Below are 13,381 nucleotides of genomic sequence, written 5' to 3' on the forward strand. Positions count from 1 at the left end.
CCTCTCCCTTACCCTCTCCCTAAAAATCAATTTAAAAATATTTTAAATAAGTGGTAAGGATCCAGCCACATAAAGATATTTGGAATGGGGGTAGGGGGAATGTCTGAGACAGAGGAATTAGGAGGGCAAAGGCAGGAACAAGTTAGACGTATTTGAGAACAGGAAGAAGGCCAGTGTGGTGAGAATGGATTGATCAGGGGAGAGAGTGAGACTAGATGGGGGCAGGATCACTAGCCATCCCAATTCCCTGCTTTCTTTTCCGTCCATCAAACTTATCACCATCTAATATACTATATTTTTTACTTATTTATATGGCATACTTTCTGTGTCTGCCATTAGAATGTAAGTACCATGAAGACAGGGATTTTTGTCTGTTTTGTTTACTGTTCTCTCTCCAGTGCTCAGAACAGTGCCTGCCACACAGTAACTGCTCAAGCCAGGTTTGTTGAATGAGTAAACAAATGATGGACAAGGCCAGATGATATATGGCCTTGTGGGCAATGGTAGGGCCATTTTAGACAAAGGGAATCAGAGGTGCACACAGGGAGGGGCATGTGTTGCTTAGGTAAAGGCAGGATGAACCACCCACAGCATTGTCAGAAAGGAATCAGAGGAGGGCTTCAATCCACACTGTGGAAAGAATGACTTAATGGAAGCAGGGCTCCCTGGTGCTTGTTAATCTGAAGTCTGAAACAGGTGCAGTGGTTTGATGAAGTAAAGCCAGGGGAGATGCCATCCATGTGAGAGAACATGGAAGAATCCACAGCTGCTGAGGGGACAGCAACCCCATTTTGCAGCCCATTAACTCAGTATGGCAGGGACAGCTCTGGGACTCAATCTCCTGTCTTCTGGGGTGACTGCCAAGACCTGTTGGCTCTGGTGTTACCACCTTGCCCTTCATAAGATCATCTGATCTCTTCATCCATTGCAGGCTGTCAGTGGGGTGGGAATTATCATCCTTGTTCCACAGAAAAGGAAACAGGCTGAGTTTTCATCGGGACTTTTGGATGTGACAAAAAACTAACTTGAACTGCCTTGTCTTAGCTTGGATCCCTAGAAAACAGCCTGAGATCAAGCTTACGATACTGCCACTTACATTGTGGAGTTCAGTACGTGGGCAGCAAGGGTGAAGGAAAAAGAGAAGCGAGAAAAGAACAAGGGGGAGAAGGGAAAACAAGTACAAGGTAGTGTGTTATATCACCCTAGGCACACTGTCTCAGCAAACATAGCTGGTTGTTCGGTGACACACAGGGCTGCTAGGTCAACTCAGGACGCCCAGCTCAATCTGAATACCAGACGAACACGCTGCTTTAGTATGAGTATTTCTACTTGCTAATTCTGACAAATTTAGATTCATAAGATGTCTCCACGAAGGCCATATGGAACAGTCCATTGGAGAAAGGTAAAGGCAGAAACTGCACCTCTCAGCTCCCTCCCCTACCACCGAATCCTGAGTTCCATTGGTCAGAGTTTGCCCATGGGGATGTTCACTCCCGACATTTCTGGCCTGTATTCCCAACTCTTCTGGGCAGTCTCTAGGAGAGCCAAAGCCTTTGTGGGTCCAGTCAGCTAGGGCCTGGGCCATGAAGCTGCTGCAGCTCCTGCTGAAACCAGCCTCCGGGCGTGGCTGTGAATTTCCATGAAGCATGTGGTAAAGTCAGACAGGTGGGGTGGAGATGAGGTGGAGGAAAATGGGGGAGGGAGGGAAGCTGGTGGATTCAAGTATCGTTGGATACAAGTTCCCCAAATTTTATCACTAAGACATATTCCTCACCATCTTTGTTTTCCTCTGTTTTGTCTTTAGCTTCACACTTGGCCCTCAAAGTGACAAAGAGTACCCCAGAAATTCTAGGCATGTGTTATTCTTTCTCCATAGAGAAAAAGTCTTTTCTTCCAATATATCTGTCTCCTTCTACCCCCCAAAAGACCTAGACTTGAGAGTTACTGGCCCTGATTGCCCTGGAGCTGGTCAAGTGCCTGTTCCTAAAAGGGTCACTGTGAACAGAGGCCTACAATGCAGCCTTGTGTGCAGAAAGGCTCTGGAAGGCAGCCCGTGGCTAGAGTTGTGGAAAGAGGAAGAGGAATCTACAGGGTTGTGTGGTTGTCTTTTCGTGGGTACCCCGCCAGCCACATGCACATAACTGGGACCTCTTGTAGCATAAAGACTGTGGTTTGTTTATCTCTGAGTCCCTAGGTTTGTCCTGGAAGCTGAGGACTAATCCCTCTTGAATGAATGAATGAACCTTTGTTTCCTTTACCAAATTCAGCAGAAAAATGCTTGAAGCCACCACCTGAGATTTATCTCTCACAGCAACTGACATATAACTTCAGTCATTTCCCTGCATGTGATGGAGCACTCCCAAATCACTTTCACATCTGATTTTTTCAATAACTCAGAGAATTTGGGTTATTAACACCATTGCAGAATGAGGAAATTGAGGTCCAGAGAGCTCGAGCAAGTTTCTTAATGACACAGGGACTCAGGCTGAGTGCTGGGGGTCAGGGGGAGTCCTAAGAAGGAAGGAGAGAGCGAGCAGGCAGGGAGGGACAGGGAGCCAGTGAATTCATAAAAGCTACCAAGAGAGGAGCCCTTGAGCAAAACCAGTCATGTTTCGATATCAAACCCCAGAGAACTTTATAAATCATGCAAAACCGTGTCAGAGAGAATAATTCCACATTTTCCTCTCCTGTGAATTGCTCAGTCATGGTGATGAGGTTTGCCAACGCCCAACAGGGTGCGGGGGACGTTGAGACAGATCAAAGCAGGCACTGGTCTTTGAGGAGCGCCCCAGTCTAGATGAAGAACAGATGAACAAACAGACACCACGCACGCAGCGCCATGGGCTGTGGCGGGGCCCACTGCGGGCACAGGGGAAGAGAGGCTGGCGTCCAGGAAAGGCACTGCGGTGCAAGTGACCTGTGAAGGGAGACACATCTCACATACACACGTTCTCTCTCTGCTTAAAACCTTCCAGGGCTTCTTATCACAGGTGGTGTGGTTCAGCGCTTGAGCGTCGACCTAGGATCCAGGAGATCGCGGTTCAATTCCCCGTCAGGGCACATGCCCGGGTTGCGGGCTCAGTCCCCGGTGGGGAAGGTGCAGGAGGCAGCCAATCAATAAGTCTCTCATCATTGATGTTTCTATCTCTCTCTCTCCCTCTCCCTTCCTTTCTCTGAAATCAATAAAGATATATATCTTTTAATTTTTAATATTTGATAGTTTATACAAACTTATGGTTAAAACTGAAAAGATAGGATAAAAGATATGCACCTGAGCCCTGGCCCATGTGGCTCAGTTGGTTGGGCATCGTCTGGTGCACCAAAAGTTTGCTTGTTCAATTCCCAGTCAGAGCACATGCCTGAGTTGTGGGCTCAGTCCCCAGCAGGGGGCATGAAGGAGGCTGCTGATCGAAGTTCCAATCCCACATCGATGTTTCTCTTTCTCCCTCTCTCTTCCTCTCTCTCTAAAAATGATCTTAAAAATTTAAAAATAAATCTAGCTCCCACCTCTACCCCATACATGGTAGATTTGTAGTGCATCAATTACTACATTTCCCAGAATTCTCTCCTCTATATGGATCTGTATCCATGTTAGTCATAAGAGATCTTTGCATGAGATTTGAAAGGCAAAAGTGAAACTGCAGTCATATTGTTTACACTCTGAAAATCATGCAGGGTGCCAGGCACTGGGGCACCTAGTGAATGGTGTCACTGGTCTGCTGATCTTTTTGCTTGAGGCAGCACCCAGATCCACATCTCTCCTCCAACCTCCATCAGACCTCCCCCTTCAGCCTCTCTGAATCCTGGCCATGCATATGTGCAGCTCTGTGGTGAAGGGCACCAGATTTTCCTGCAGGTCACCCATACAAAGGACTGAAGTTGGAAGTGATGAGAGACAGACATGGGCTCCAGTTGGTCCTTGTGGGCTCTAGTTATCCTCATGGGGTCCAGTGTGTCATTGTTCTCATCTACATGCAGCTTTTCCTCCTGACTCCTGCTCCAGCTGACCTGCAGTGGCTGGTGTTGGGCTCAACACTGGGCACAGAAGCAACAGCCTGCATAGACTTTCTACCAACTCTGACAATTGTATGAGGTCTAATCCCTACCATTGCCCTAGCTGTTTTTGCTCAGTGGTTAGAGCATCAGCCTACGGACAAGAGGGTCCTGGGTTTGATTCTGGCCAAGGGCATGTACCTCGGTTGCAGACTTGATCCCCGGCTCCGGTCGAGGTGTGTGCAGAAGGCAACCAATCAGTGTGTCTCTCTCACATCTATGTTTGTCTCTCTCTTTTTCTCTTTCTCTCCCTTCTGAAAAGCAGTAGAAAAAATATCCTCGGGAGGATTTAAAAAAAAAAAGAGTACCTGTACATGGTTTGGACTTCTCACAGCATGGAGGGTGGTTTCTGAGGAGGAGCTTCTCCTGCCTGGATGTTTCAAGAGTTCTGGGCAAAAGGTGTAAGGCTTCCTACAATCCAGCAGTGGAAATCACAGGTTATCACTTCTGCTATTGGTCAAACAAGTCAGTAAGGCCAACCCAAATTCAAGAGGAAGGGAAGTAGATTCCACATCTCAAAGAAGTAGCAAAGAATTTACTGCCATCTTTAATCTACCATAGTCCACCTCTGGACACAAATTATATTTCTCTCATATGCATAAATATACTCACCTCCTCCCAAGGATCCCAAAAGTTTCCTCCCAGTACGGCATTGGCTCATAAATGGATATTGTCATGTAAATCAGGTCCAGTTGCAATGAGGCTCTTCAGCTATGATTCCTCAAGAACAGCTTCTTGAGTACTGTTCCTCTTGATCAGAAGACCTGTGAGCTACAGACGTGTTATCTGCTCTCCATAGGCCCAAGAAACAGAGTTGACAAACATAAGATAACCAGAGCAGACACTTCTGTTCAAAAAGGGGAAACATAGGAATGATATAGCTACCATTACATCGTAGCAATTCTGAAATCTAGTTAGGTCCATATTGCCAGTTCTTTGGTTCAGGTCTAATCCTGCACCCCGGGAATGAGTCTCTGCAGCTGCTGAGTCCACCCTCTTGGTTCATGGGGTTTTTTTTCTGAGTCCTTTCTTTTCCAAAAGAAATAGTCTACATTTGCATCTGAATAAGCTTCTCAGTAGGCTTCTTAGAAGACTGGGGGTTCACAAGTCTCTTTATTTTTCCCTTTTATTTTTGTGCTCTGCCTTATTTTGTGTTATCTAGTTGCTACTTTATCTTCAAACTTAGCATTTTTAATGGGTGCAGAATGGGGTGGAATTATCGTAATTCTTTGCCTTTGAGACTATTTCCAATTTCCATTCCCCTGAACACTCTGTAAATGGTACTAACTGAACAGCTAACGTGTCTCAGCACTGTTCTAGGAATCAAGGATATAGCTATGAATAAAAGAGACAAAAATTCCCACCCTTATGGAGCTGCCATTCTAATGGGGGAGATGGACAGTAAGCAAACAAGTAAGCAAAGTAAAGAAACGAAGACCCAGGGAGATAGCAAGTGGGGGTTTTGCACTTAGTGGTGATAGAAAGGGGAACTTCAGTTTTAAATAGGGAAGGCCATTCTCACTGAGAAGATGACATTTAAGACCCGAGTAAAGTGAGGGAGTGGCCATACAGATATCTGAGGGAAGAGTGTTCCAGACTGAAAGAAATACAATTACAAAGGCCTGAATTAGATGGGTGCCTTCTCTTTTCTTAAATTCAGTATAGTTTGAATAGACTGATCAGAGGAGACATTAAAAGGAGATGAGGTCAAAGAGGTATTTGGGAGGTCAGCTGGGGTAGGATCTTTTGCTTGTAAAACCTTTAGTTTTACTTTGATCTATGGGAAGATTTTGGGCAGGAGAATGACATGGTTTGACATTTTCACAGAATTACTCTGGCTGCTGTACTGAGAATTGGCAGGAGATTAGGTGAGGCAGGAAACCAAGGTTATTGCAATAATTCAGGTAAGAAATGATGGAGGTTCAGACCAAACAGTGGCAGAGATAGTAAGAAGTCACATTCTGGATATATATATATTTTTAAATATATCTTTATTGATTTCAGAGAGAGGAAAGGAGAGGGAGAGAGAGATGAAAACATCAATGATGATAGAGTCATTGATCGTCTGTCTCCTTCATGTCCCCAACTGCGGATTGAGCTCGCAACCTGGGCATGTGCCCTGACTGGGAATCAAACCCGGATCACCTGGATCCTAGGTGGATGCTTAACCGCTGAGCCACGCCTGGCGGGGCTGGATATCTTTTGAAAGCTTTGGATGAGGGGTACAAGAGATAGAGAAGGGAGTTAAATTTGTTTCCTGGGACTGCTGAAACACATCATTACAAACTTGGTGGCTTAAAACGACAGAAATATATCCTTTCAAATACATCTCAAATACAAAACTCCAAAATCAAAGTGCCTCCCCCTCCTTTGTTAGTGCCTCTTTCAGCTTCTGGAGGATGTCGGCATTCTTTGGTTTGTGGCTACTCATTCCAATCTCTGACTCCTCTTTGTGTTTGTACTCTGTGTGTCTCTTATAAGAACACCTGTCATTGGATTTAGGGCACACCTGGATAATCAGGTTACATCCATAGGTTACAGGATGTGTAAATATCTTTTGGGGGGTCACTATTGTGGATGAAAGGGTCCTCATGCTAACCTGACTAGCTCAGGGAAGGCCTGCATGGCAGCCTTGCAAACTCAGAGACCTAAAGTAACCCAAAGGATGGTCTGAAATTAAAACTTTTAAAACTAAAAGCAGTTTATGGTGGGTGGCATGTCCTAGGCCAGTATCTTCACTAACAAAGGTCAATCTTTACCTTAACTGAGACTGTCTATTGTCTTTTTGCATCTACGAGAACATATCATTGGAATGTCAAAGTAAATTTCCTTTTTCCAGACCCCTCTGGAAAAAGCACAGGTACTGCTCTACAGAGACCACAGATCCCTTCATTGTTATTGAGTTAATTGTTAACTGTTAACTATCCTGTACTCATCTATGTAAAAGAAGTACTGTCTATCATTTTACTTTTTATCCAATCCCAGAGGTTTCCCTGCTTTACTGTCTCCCGCCCCCCTAATCTATCACCAGTGGATTTCCTGTAACCCACATATGTCTCCTCTTTTGATTGTAATGCATAAAATTAGGTGCAAAACTGCCATTCTCTGGAGTATTATCTTAATCTGTTGAGATATTGCTTCCCGGCAATTGTAGACAATTTGGTTCAAATAAACTCACAAAAATTCTTCAGGGGTTTGAATGTTTCTTACATTGACACTATTCAACTCTCTACATGAGTCAAGAATAATTACAAAGTTTTTGGGTATTTTTTCCAGTTTTTTTTTAATCCTCACCTGAGGATATTTTTTCCATTGATTTTTAGAGAGAGTGGAAGGGAGGGAGGAGGGGGGAAGAGAGAAAGGGAAACATCAACGTAAAAGAGACACATCGACTGGTTGCCTCCTGCACCTGCAACCCAGGTACGTGCCCTTGACCCAGAATAGAACCCCGGACCCTTCAGTCCGCAACCAATACTCTAACCACTGAGACAAACTGGCCAGGGCAATTGCAGTACAAAGTTCTTGGACTGAGCAACTGAAAGAATGAAGTCTGCATGAACTAAGATAGGAAAAGACTATGAGAAGAGCATACTGTTGAAGATGAAGTTCTGAGTCGATCTTAATGTGCTCAGATGGGGTTGGCTGCTCCACGCTCCTAAGAGCTCTTGAAAACAAAAGCCCGGATATACCTTTTAAAAAAGAAATTTAGCACGCAGCCGGAGTGGCTCAGTTGGCTGAGTGTCATCCTGTGCACTAAAAGGTTGCCAGTTCAATTCCCAGTCAGGACACATATCTGGGTTTCAGACTCAATCCCCAGTCCAGGCACCTACAAAAGGCAACTGACTGATGTTTCTCTCTCACATCAATGTTTCTCTCTCTCTTTCTCTCCCTTCCTCTCTTTAAGCATGTCCTCAGGTAAAGATTAAAATAAATAAATTTAGAGAGTTTATTCATAAAATGATTTGCAAACCAGGAAATGTAGCGCTTGGTATGAACCAAGAATATGTTCCAAAATGGAGGGGATAGGGCAGGATATAAAGGTAAAGGTTGCAAGGAACTGCTGACCAAAGAGATGAGTTGCTAGAAGAAACAAGACCATAAACTTACATCATTTGTTTTCTGATTGGTGGGGGTAACTGGACTTTCAATGAATGGCTGACTTAGTGATGAAGCAAGAGGGGTTGTGAGGTGAGAACAATGGGTAATAGGTGATTAGGCATTTATCAAAGTCCTAGTTTCAGCCCAGGACTGTAGGACAAAAAGGCAGTGTTTGATCACACAATTATAGCACAGGGAGTATTATTATTATTTTAATTTATTGATTTTAGAGAGGGAGAGAGGAAAGGATAGAGAGAGAAAAACATCGATTTGTTGTTCCACTTATTTATGAATTCATTGGTTGATTCTTGTATGTGCCCTAATTGGAGATGGAACTCACAACCTTAGTGTATCAGGATGACGCTCTAACTAACTGAGCTACCCAGCCAGGGCCAATAGGGAGTATTATTTAACAACGATGATGCGAGGAATACAATTTATTAAACAGTACAATCATCACGGGGGTGGTGGGGGGTGGCGCTGCTGGCTCTGCAGGCTGTTTCAGAGCCCCAAAGGGCAAAGTTATACTCTTCAAGCAGTTTCTGAGCTCAAGCTGTAAAAATCCAAAGATTGGGCTAAAGATTATGAAATCAATGCTTTTATAAGTCCTCACTCTTCTGCGGGACGAACTGTTCTGTTAATGTCTAATTCACCTCTGCGTCTCTATCGCCCTGCTAGCACTGGCGGAATCACTTACAGTTTACTAGAAACATCACACACACTGGCATCAGTCGTACTTGGTTCAACTCCCGGGACTGCCACTTACTGTGTGAGCTAGGTCAAGTGGCCTGTGCTGGGTTTCGGTTCCCTATTTGCAAAACGACGAAAATAATCTTTCTTCAAGTGGTTAAACTAAGGGCAAATGAAGACTATCCAAAGGTGCAGCAGGGGTGTAGAGTAGGTGCTCAGTACTGTAAACACGGACGCTCTTCCTCACCCTGCTGTAAGTTCGCGACATAGCTACCGTCTCGCCTCCCACTACTCACAGATTTCTCCCTGGGAAAGCCCTTCCTAGAGCAAACTTTGTTGATCCTGATCAGCTCTGGGCATACATGACCACTTGGTTGGCTGATCAGTGCCTTTGGAGGGAGGGACACTAATGGAAGGCCCAGTTTATCCTCGTACCCCCCCCTTACCCCTCCCACTCATTATTCGGGCGTACCTAGAGGATGGCTGAAACGTCGGTTCTGGATTTAACATGGCGCGGTCCTTCTCTCCGCGGGAGCCTCAAAGATGGAAACAACCATCGGGAGCAGACATGTTTATCTCACGTGACCCAGGCTCAGGCCCGAGGCTGCCAGAACGTGACGCAGGGCTGAGGCGGGGCTCCCTCCCCGCACCCTTGACGTAGAGCTCCTCGTGACAGGTACTTCCGCTCCGGGCGGCGGCGGTGGCGGAAGTGGGAGCCGGAGTCTTGGCCTTAAAGCCCAAGGCGGCGGCTGCATTGGTGCCGGGGTCTCGGAGAGCGCCGAATAGTCTGCTGGAATTGGAACTTGGACTTCTCTGTCCCTGTCCTCCCTTGCGTCTTCTCGGCGGGAGCCCTCGTGACACGCCCGGCTCGGAGCCCTCAGCGGAGCGGCCGAGGTAAGCAGCGGGCCCAGCCCGGCCGGCTGCCTGGCCCCATCCCCCTCTTTAGCCCCTCAGTCGCCAAGGCCTCGCGTCATCCCTTTCTTGGGCAGGCTCTGGGTCTGGCCGGGGCTTGGCGGAGAATGGCCGCATTGCTCAGGCGCCAAGAGCCGGCCGGGCCTGGGAGAGGTCGGAGGTCGCCGGCTGTGACCTCTGGCAGGGTGGCCGACCCCGGGCCGGCGGTCACGGACACCTTATTTACTGGCGGCGTCAAGACCGGAGACCTGGGAAGGTTTCCTGACTTGGGTGGCCGCTGGGCACTCGGAGCCCTGTGCTGCGGCGGGACGCGCTAGCCGGTTGCGTTCCTTGGAGCGGCGAACTGGAGGCTGTCGGAGCCGATCCCCAGCTGCCGCGCCGGGGAACGCGACCCAGTCGCCGCCGTCCGCGCGGGCATTGGTCAAGTCACCCAGGTCTGAGCCACTTTCTCATCTGTCTCTTCAGTTGAACAGGTCCTGACTCTTTTAGTGTGAGAGGCTCCCTGACGACAGCTGAATAAAGGCGGTGAGTCAGGTCACATGCACTGGGCTAGCTTCAAACACTTGTATACATGTGACGCGCCTCTGGCTCCGGGAGGCAGGGAACTTTTTATCGTAAACATGTTACGGTTAATCCTGAAAGAAGTTGTCAGATTTACTAGGGGAAAGATGGTGGTTGGCTGTAGAGCTGTATTTGAATTACAACCGCGCATTGGCGGCCCTCTTGCTGCATAGTGGTTCCTAAAAGTGGGAAAATGGAGAATAATAATAGCAAACATTTGAGCACTTACAGTGTGCTGGGCAGCATGACAAGATCTTTGCACAAATTATCTTAATTCTCAAAACAGCCATTCTAAAGTACCATTATTGTGCCCATTTATAGATAGGGAAATCAAAGAACAGAGAGGTTAAGTCTTTTGTCTACAGTCACACAGCTAATAAGTTCTGGAGCAGAGATTCAAGCCCTGGCAGTCAGACTCCAGAGCACTGTACTCAGTCCATGGCTGTAGTGCTTTCAGATGACCCTGAAACTTGTGATTTATCTTTTGCCTGCCCCTCTCCCTCTCTCTGCCTCCTTTCTTTTCTAGTGCTGTCATTTGAAACGCTCCTTTGGTAATATTAGTTCTACCTTGAAACCATACAATATTCCGTGTTCGGTTGTGACTTTTAACATCTTTTTGTAGTGGAAGGCCAGTAAATTAGGAGCTCTAGAATTCTAGCAAAGTACTTAATTGAGTTTGAAAAATTTTTTTACCTCTGTCTTTTGTCAAATGAAGTAGGTCTGGCAATCCTGTCATGTCAACCTTTCTTAAAACTTTAGTGCATAGTGTCCAACCCGTAGGTTCTTTCTTCTTGAAAATGCTATATCTTTTCTTTGGATTCCAAAAGAATAGGCTCTTGTCTCTTCCTTGTGACTTAAGCAGCTTATTAGCCGTATGACTTCTCATCCATGGAATAATAGTCTCCTATTAGTGTGTTTCTCTCTTCACACTTGGGAGAGTTTGTTCAGATTTGAGTCTTAAGACCTGGAGAATGAGTTACAAGTATTTTCTTTTTTTAAAAAAATTTATTCATTTTTAGAGAGAGAGAGAAACATTGATTTGTTGTTCCACTTATTTATGCATTCATTGGTTGATTTTCGTATGTGCCTTGACCTGGGATCCAACCTGCAACCTTGGCGTAAAGGGACAATGCTCTAACCAACTGAGTTACCCTGCCAGGGTTGAGTTGTGAGTACCGCTGAAGATACTGTCCAAACTCAAGCTTAGTACTGGAACACTGTTGTATTCTAATTTCTTTTTCTTTTCTTTTTTAAATTTTGCTACCCGGCCTAATATATTTAAAGTGAGTAAGAAGTATGGTAGCCTTAAGTAATATGTAAGTTTAGAGGCAAGTAATGATAAGTACCTTTTCATTTATTCATCAAATGTTTTGAGTATCTACCACGTATCAGGCATTGCTGGATATTGACTCAGGGAGACAGGCATTGTTCCTGTCCTCAAGGAATTTAAATGGTGAGTAATCATGGCCAAGCATTTTGAGGCATTTGGAAAGAGGAGTTGTTTCTTATCTCAGCAAGTGAATCCATAGTAATCCAGTGTGGTGTTTTGGCTAACTTGAAGGCTTTGTTAATTTGAACAGTGTTTGTGTGGTTTGCTCTTGAAGATAGTATGGAAGAGAATATTACAGTTTCTAATTGATCATGTTTTTTAAATAGTAACCTTCAAACAATAAACTTGTTTCTCCTTTTGTAGTGGGTGGGAGGGAGTTCATATCCTACCATTTAACACTGCAAATGCTAGCTGTTGCAGTGCTCTTTGAACAAAGGCACATTTGGCATGCTGGATTTTTTTTTTCTTCAGCTGATGAAGGAAGTTAAATGTAGTGCCTACCAGTCACTGTACCAGTGTCATCCTAAATAAAACCTATTCCACCTGCTGGTGTGGCTCAGTGAATTGAGCGTCGTCCCATGCACCAAGAGGTTGCTGGTTCGATTCCCGGTCAGGGCACCTGCCTAGGTTTCGGCCTTGATACCTGGGGGTGGGGGGGGGCGTGTGCGGGAGGCAGCCGATTGATATTTCTCATCGATGTTTCTCTCTCTCTCTTCCTTCCTCTCTCTAAAATCAATAAAAATATACAAACAAAACCAAAAACATCTATGACACCCATCTCCCACAACTGTTCTGGCTCCCTCTTCCTTAAAAGGGGATTTGAGTCCGGCCGGTACTGCTCAGTGGTTGAGCATTGACCTGTGAACCAGGAGGTCACAGTTCAGTTCCTGGTCAGGGCACATGCCTGGGTTGTAGGGGGCATGCAGGAAGCAGCTGATCAATAACTCTCATCATCGACGTTTCTATCTCTCCCTCTCCCTTCCTCTCTCTGAAATCAATAAAGGCATATTTTTTTAAAATAATAAGAAAAAAGAGTGGGATCTGAATTTGTATTTATGGAAGAACTGCATGAGTAAACAGGGTGGAATGTAGGAGAAGGCACTAAAAAAATAGTTTTTTTAGTATATCCCTCCAGGTAAATTGTTAGCAACAACTTGGGGCAATATTTTTATTTTATTTTTGCACCAACTGGGTATAAGCCCTCAAACCCTGTAATTAAAGAGCATTGCTTTATAGTAAAGTGTGTCCTTGAATTCAATTCCTGACCCCACAGCCAAACGTTTTGATTATTTGATTAGCTTTGAATAAATCTCTAAAGAGATCTGCACTAATAACATTTTTGCCTTAACATTTGATTTGATATTAGTCCTTCTGTGCAAAGATGTGGCAAACCCAGACCTGAAATCACACATGTGTCACAATCATCTTATGTACTGTTCCTCTCTGAGATTTGACATATTTATCATTATTCCTGTGTTAAGTTGTCTAAAGTTCCATCTGTGTAATTCAACACATATGGCTAAGAAAGATTTGACCAGATGTTGGACTGGTAGTTAGTGACAAGGTCTCCCAGGGAAGTAAGGAGAGGAGTCCTCCCTAAGTAAAACTAAAGAGTGGTTCCGGTTGGTACTGATGCTGTTCTCTAAAGGAGACTGAAGCTTTAGAAATTAACTGCTCCCTTCCACCCCATTTTGCAGCTACTGACTTTCTGCTAACTCTTATCTCCCATGTAACATT

At 45.2% G+C, this 13,381-nt stretch overlaps 1 protein-coding gene and 1 long non-coding RNA gene across 3 annotated transcripts in view; one reads left to right on the forward strand and one right to left on the reverse strand.

Moving 5' to 3' along the window:
- Positions 1–2,610: 2,610 nt before the first annotated feature.
- LOC107525220 (uncharacterized) lies at positions 2,611–9,462 on the reverse strand. Its single transcript, XR_001602040.2, has 3 exons — positions 9,314–9,462; positions 4,666–4,824; positions 2,611–4,464 (listed from the first exon to the last, which is right to left on the reverse strand). It is a non-coding gene; the product is annotated as an uncharacterized LOC107525220 (long non-coding RNA).
- A 95-nt stretch (positions 9,463–9,557) lies between these two features.
- RAB7A (RAB7A, member RAS oncogene family) overlaps positions 9,558–13,381 on the forward strand; it is a 47,831-nt gene continuing 44,007 nt past the window's right edge. Inside the window, exons 1-2 of one of the 2 annotated variants that reach the window (XM_016197339.2) lie at positions 9,558–9,735; positions 10,219–10,278. The gene's annotated coding sequence lies outside the window, so the exon portion shown is untranslated. The remainder of the gene's footprint in view (positions 9,736–10,218; positions 10,279–13,381) is intronic. The other variant, XM_016197338.2, reaches the window with a different exon arrangement.

This window comes from Miniopterus natalensis, chromosome 7 (assembly GCF_054644295.1).
Source record: "Miniopterus natalensis isolate mMinNat1 chromosome 7, mMinNat1.hap1, whole genome shotgun sequence".
NCBI classification, from domain to species: domain Eukaryota; kingdom Metazoa; phylum Chordata; class Mammalia; order Chiroptera; family Miniopteridae; genus Miniopterus; species Miniopterus natalensis.